A 6000-nucleotide genomic window follows, 5' to 3' on the forward strand; every position below is an offset into this window, starting at 1 on the left:
GAGGGTGAAGTGGAATTTGCTGTCGTTGTGGACATGGAAAGTGCTTTTTCCTATTAGCGTTTAATTCAGTGCATTGCAGCAGGACGTGAAGCACGGTAAGTGGCTCACCACATTCATCACACGTGGGTGGATCACCACCGGACAACAGGTAAGCGTGTGTACTGTATGTGTGTCCTATCCTAAGTCTGCAAAGTGTTACTTCTGTGCGGCGGTTCTTGGATACCAGCGGCCAGTTGCCAAGATACGGTTTGATAACGTGTAGTTTATTTGCTGTTTCTCTATCCCACAACCGCTGCCAGTAAGCCCTGAGCTTTTTCTTTAGGGCGGGCTTGAGGTCCATTACAGGGACAGTCGTGGAAGAGTTGACAACGTTCGCGTGGACGGATGTGGCTAGCTGGTCAGCCAATACGTTTCCTTCAATCTCTCGGTGCCCCGGCACCCAGCATACCACGATATGTTGCTTGGACGCATACGTGGTGCATAGTACTGAGTAAAGGGATGCAATTACAGGATTTTTATATTTTTTGAGTTTTCAAAGCGTTTACGACGCTCAAAGAGTCTGTGTTTATAACTGCCCTTGGGATATTAAATTTTTTAATGTGTTTAACGGCGGCCAATATCGCGTGGGCCTCTGCTGTGAAAATACTTGTGTTAGGGTGCAGAACACCGGCATCCGAAAATGATGGACCGACCGCTGCATAAGACACGCCGGAATTACACTTCGATGCTTCTGTAAAAAATTCAGAAGAGGAGTATTTGTGCTGCAGTTCAAAGAAGTACATTCGGATATGCGCGACAGGTGCGCGCTTTGTAATAGCTACGAAAGATGTGTCACAGTGTATAAGTTGCCACTGCCACGGCGGGGGCCGTATAGCAGGGGGCATAAGGTGGTATTCAAACAGCGGAACCCTTGTTTCTTCAGCTATGTCTCTAACACGCAGTGAGAAAGTCTGTGCCACTCTGGGCCGGTTGCAGAATAGTTGAGAACTGGACAAATCATTTATGGTGGAATACGCGGGCTGCTCACTGTTTGCGTTCACTCTCAGAAAATACATGAAAGACGAATACGTTCTCTGCAGATGAAGTGACCACTCATACGATTCAACGTAAAGGCTTTCCACTGGGCTTGTTCTAAAGGCGCCTGTGGACAGGCGAATGCCTAAGTGGTGGACAGGGTACAGCATCTTCAGAGCAGTTGGAGTAGCCGACTGGTAAACTATGGCTCCATAGTCTAGTCGTGTGCGTACGAGGCTTTTGTACAAGTTTATAAGACATTTTCGATCACTACCCCAGGTTGTGCTTGACAGCACCTTTAAGATATTCATTGTTTTCATACATTTGTTTTTAAGATACTTTATGTGCTGTACAAAGGTTAATTTTGCGTCCAAAATTATGCCTAAAAATTTATGTTCCCTGTTCACAGGCAGACGCTCACCACGCAACACAATTTCAGGATCAGGGTGCAGGCCTCTTTTTCTAGAGAAGACTACACAGGTGCTTTTTTTTGTGGGTTCAGTCTGAACCCGTTCTCATCAGCCCATTTGGAGACCTTGTTGAGACCAAGCTGGACCTGTCGCTCACACATTGCGAGAGAACATGATTGAAATCCGATCTGCACATCGTCAACATATGTTGAATAGAAGATGTTACGTGGTATGTATAGGCGAAGAGAATTCATTTTTACTATAAAGAGCGTGCAGCTGAGCACCCCGCCCTGCGGCACTCCAGTTTCCTGTACAAATTTTCGTGACAACACGTTGCCCACTCGAACACGGAATGCGCGATTAGACAGATAACTTTCGATAACATTGAACATATTACCGCGTATGCCTAAGTGTGAGAGGTCTCTCAATATCCCAAACCGCCACGTAGTATCATAGGCTTTCTCAATATCAGGAATACAGATAAGAAAAACTGCTTATGAACAAAAGCTTCACGGATACGTGCCTCGATACGTATGAGGTGGTCACTGGTGGATCGGCCCTCCCGAAATCCGCACTGGTATGGGTGGAGCAATTTGTTTGATTCGAGGAAGTGTAGTAAGCGACAGTTAATCATTTTTCAAATACTTCGCAGAGGCAGCTTGTTAACGCTATAGGTCTGTAACTTGATACAGAGGAAGGATCCTTTCCGTGCTTCAGAATTGGAATTATGATAGCCTCCTTCCAAATAGAGGAGATCTCGCCGGAAAACCATATAACGTTGTAAAGGGAAAGGAGGGTTTTTTGTGTTTCGGAGGGTAGTTGTTTCAACATATCATATATTATGCGGTCTGAACCTGGGGCGGATGTATTACAACAGTTCAGTGCTGCCTGCAGTTCTGCTATGCAGAATGGTTTGTTGTACGCCTCACTTCCTGTACATTTTCTTTCTAGCTTTTGTTGTTCTATTCGCGTTTTGTAACTTAGGAAGGTTTCGGAGTAGTGTGAGGAGCTCGATATGTGTTCAAAATGAGCACGAAGAAAGTTTGCTTGATCTTCCAGGCTTTCTCCGTGGCTGTTTACTAAAGGCAGGGAATACGTTTGTTGCCCGTTAACTTTCTTCACTCTATTCCATACTTTCCTTTCGTCTGTGTACGAGTTGATGCTTGATATAAACTTTGCCCAACTCTCTCGTCTTGCTTGTCAGCGCGTTCTCCTTGCCTGCGATTTGACAAGCTTAAAGTTTTCCAGGTTTTCTGCTGTTGGAGAATCGCGAAGCAGCGCCCAGGCTTTGTTCTGGTTCCTCCGTGCTTGCCTACATGCATCGTTCCACCAGGGAACACGCCGCTTGGAGCCCCTGCCGCTTGCTTGAGTAATACATTTAGAGGCAGCGTCAAGTATGAAAGCTGTAAAATATTTAACAGCATCATCTATGTTTAGACCGGACATCTCAGCCCACGTCATGTGAGTAAGAGTTCGGTACCGTTCCCAATCGGCTGAGTCAACCTTCCACCGAGGGACCTGCGGGGGAAGCTGATCTTGTTTCGGCGTACTCAGGATTATCGGGAAGTGGTCACTGCCATACGGGTTTTTAAGTACATTCCATTTAAAATACGGTAAAAGCGTCGGCGATAAAATGCTAAGATCTATGGCAGAGTATGACTCAGGTTAAAATACCTGGACTCCTTCGTATTCAAGAGACATGCTCCAGAGGAAAAAAGGAGCTGTTCAATAACGCGACCTCACGCATTACAGCGTGAATCGCCCCACAAGCTACTGTGTGCATTAAAATCACCAAGAATCAGATAGGGCTCTGGGAGCTCATCTATTAATGATTCTAAGTCGCGTCTGTGAAGCTGATAGTGTGGTGGTATGTACAAGGAACAGATGGTAATGATTTTATTTAAAAGTGCGGCTCGAACGGCCACTGCCTCAAGGTCCGTTTGGAGCTTCAAATGCTGACACGCCACACTTCTGTCAGCAATGATAGCTACACCGCCAGATGACGCAACAGCATCCTCGCGGTCTTTTCGGAAAGTCATGTATTGTCGGAGGAAATTGGTATGCTTGGCAGTTAGGTGTGTTTCTTGCACACACAGCACTTTAGGATTAAACTTAGAGAATTTCTTGGACGTCATCTAAGTTTCTTAATAGTCCTCTAGTATTCCACTGTATGATGTTGTCCATGTTGAGAAAAAAAAATGTGCTGCGTGTCTCAAAAGGGAGGAGTGACTTACTTTAGAGAGCCTTTGTTAGGCCCTGTAATTGGTGTTTTGTCTTTTTTAGAGCGGTCAAGAGAACCTCGCCGCTCCTTCGACGCTACCTGCGCCGTTTGGCTTGGACTGGTGTCCATAGCCTCTTGCGAGGCACTGGACACCCGCTCCAGAGAGCGATGCGTGCGTCTCGTAGACTTCATCTCGAGCGATGAAGTCTTCGTCCCCACCGGGCTGGAGGTCGGCAGGACCCCTGTGGCCTCTGCGGTGCCCTGGCTGCTGCCGGAGCTTGTAGAGGCCACTGGTGTGGACAATTTGAGAGATGGCAGGGCAGCGTTGGCTGCTCCCACCTTAGGGGCGGGTGGCGTTAGCCTCGGCAGGCTAGGCGTGGTCCGGGCTGCCGCCAGAGGCCGTTGTGGTGCCGCCCCCCGTTGCACCACTTCGGCGAAAGATGTTTTGAGCAAGAATAACGAGGAAATACGTTGTCGTGCTTCACGGAATGTTATGTTCTCCTTCACTTTTACAGTAATTATTTCTTTTTCTTTCTTCCAGGCTGGACAGGCTCTGGAGTATGCAGGATGAGTGCCGTCGCAGTTCGCACAGCGTACCTCGTCATTATTGCAATCGTCAGAAGAGTGACCGGTTGTGCCGCACTTTGCGCACATAAGCTGCCCTCTGCAGCTCTGGGATGCGTGACCAAATCTCTGACATTTGAAGCAACGTCGTGGGTTGGGGATATAAGGGCGAACATAAAGTTTTACGTAGCCGGTTTCAAGAGTCTCAGGTAAGGTAGTTGAGCTGAAGGTAAGTATTAAATGCTTTGTTGGGATTTCAATGTCATTCCGCCTGATTTTGATGCGCTGCACGTGCATTACGCCTTGGTCTTTCCATCCATCCAGTAGTTCTTCTTCGTTCAATGTCATTAAGTCTTCATCTGTTACTACGCCTTTCACTGTGTTCATAGTTCGATGTGCGCTCACAGAAACAGGGATGTTACCAAAGGCTACGAGGTGTGCAAGTTTGTTGTACTGTTCCTTTTCTTTTAGTTCGAGGAGCAAATCTCCGCTTGCCATCTTTGTTACCTTATAACCGGCTCCAATGGTCTCTTTTAGGAACTTGGCAACAAGAAATGGTGAAATTATTCTAGCTTTTGTAGATGATTGCTCACAATGAAGGACGTGGAATTTCGGGAAAGTTTCTTGGTTTCTTGGCCAGAATAGCGAGGTCGCGTCGGTGCGTACCCTTTTCGAGGCACGATCGGTAGAAAAGGGGTTTGAGGATCCCATCAAAAGAAGTGGTTCATTCGGCAACGGCGTCTGCCACCCACCACGGAGCCCAACAAGGGGACGTGGCAGAACACGTAAACAAGTCTGCACAGCGCCAGCAGTATGCCGTTACTATAACCTAACGGCACATGGGCGAACATTTCTAACAGTTGAGTACAGTGCATTATGTGGTGTAAAGTTAAATTACCGGACAACAGGAAAGAACTCAGTGACGAACGGACGAACTGCGCACTCTGTGTTGTGTGTTGCTCATATTTAGTCGACGCGCCCTACCTCACCACCGCGTCGTTCTTGAACAGGGGAGAAGTGTGGTAGGAGGACGACAACTTTATATTTGTGATCGGTGTGCGGAACCGATATTTGAAATGCGCGGGCTTTTCCGTGCTGGTGCTCGGCGTGCGGGGCCAAAAAGCGCGGGAGTGAGCGTCGCTGGTGCGCGTGGACGGTGCGCGTGCCGGGAGAGACCATCGGAACGACGGGGCAGCCAGGCTGACAGAACGGGCAGTGCAGCGAGATGGAGCGGACCGAACGCCGGCCCACGTCCCGGCATCCCGGTCCTGCACTGTGAACTGGGCACCGCCCCGGCTTCTACCATCGACGCGGGTCCTGCGGAGCTGGGCCTCGTTTCCGCTTGCACGACCGCTGCCGTGTTCCAGGCTCGGGCTACGTCCCGGAGTCCTGGTCCTGTTCCGCAAACCGGGCGCCGCCCCGGCTTCTACCATCGACGCGGGTCCTGCGGAGCTGAGCCTCGTCCCCGCTCGCACGACTGCTGCCGTGTTCCAGGCTCGGGCTACGACCCAGAGTCCTGGTCCTGTTCTCCGAACCGGGCGCCGCCCCGGCTTTCGCCCACTGCTGTGCTGGGCTTCGCCCCGGCTCTCATCCCACCGCTACGGTACCGAGCTCGGGCTCGGTACCGAACGGCACGGCACGAACGGCACATGGGACGAATACGGGAACACGAACTATACAGATAAGCTGGATAAGTGTCACGCTCGAGCACTCACAATTCTACACGGGAGTCCGGCCTCGTGGCGACGGCTCGGCGGACTTGGCGCTGACGGCGGTGGGTATACGGGCGGC

Source organism: Dermacentor silvarum, chromosome 8 (assembly GCF_013339745.2).
Source record: "Dermacentor silvarum isolate Dsil-2018 chromosome 8, BIME_Dsil_1.4, whole genome shotgun sequence".
Taxonomy (NCBI): domain Eukaryota; kingdom Metazoa; phylum Arthropoda; class Arachnida; order Ixodida; family Ixodidae; genus Dermacentor; species Dermacentor silvarum.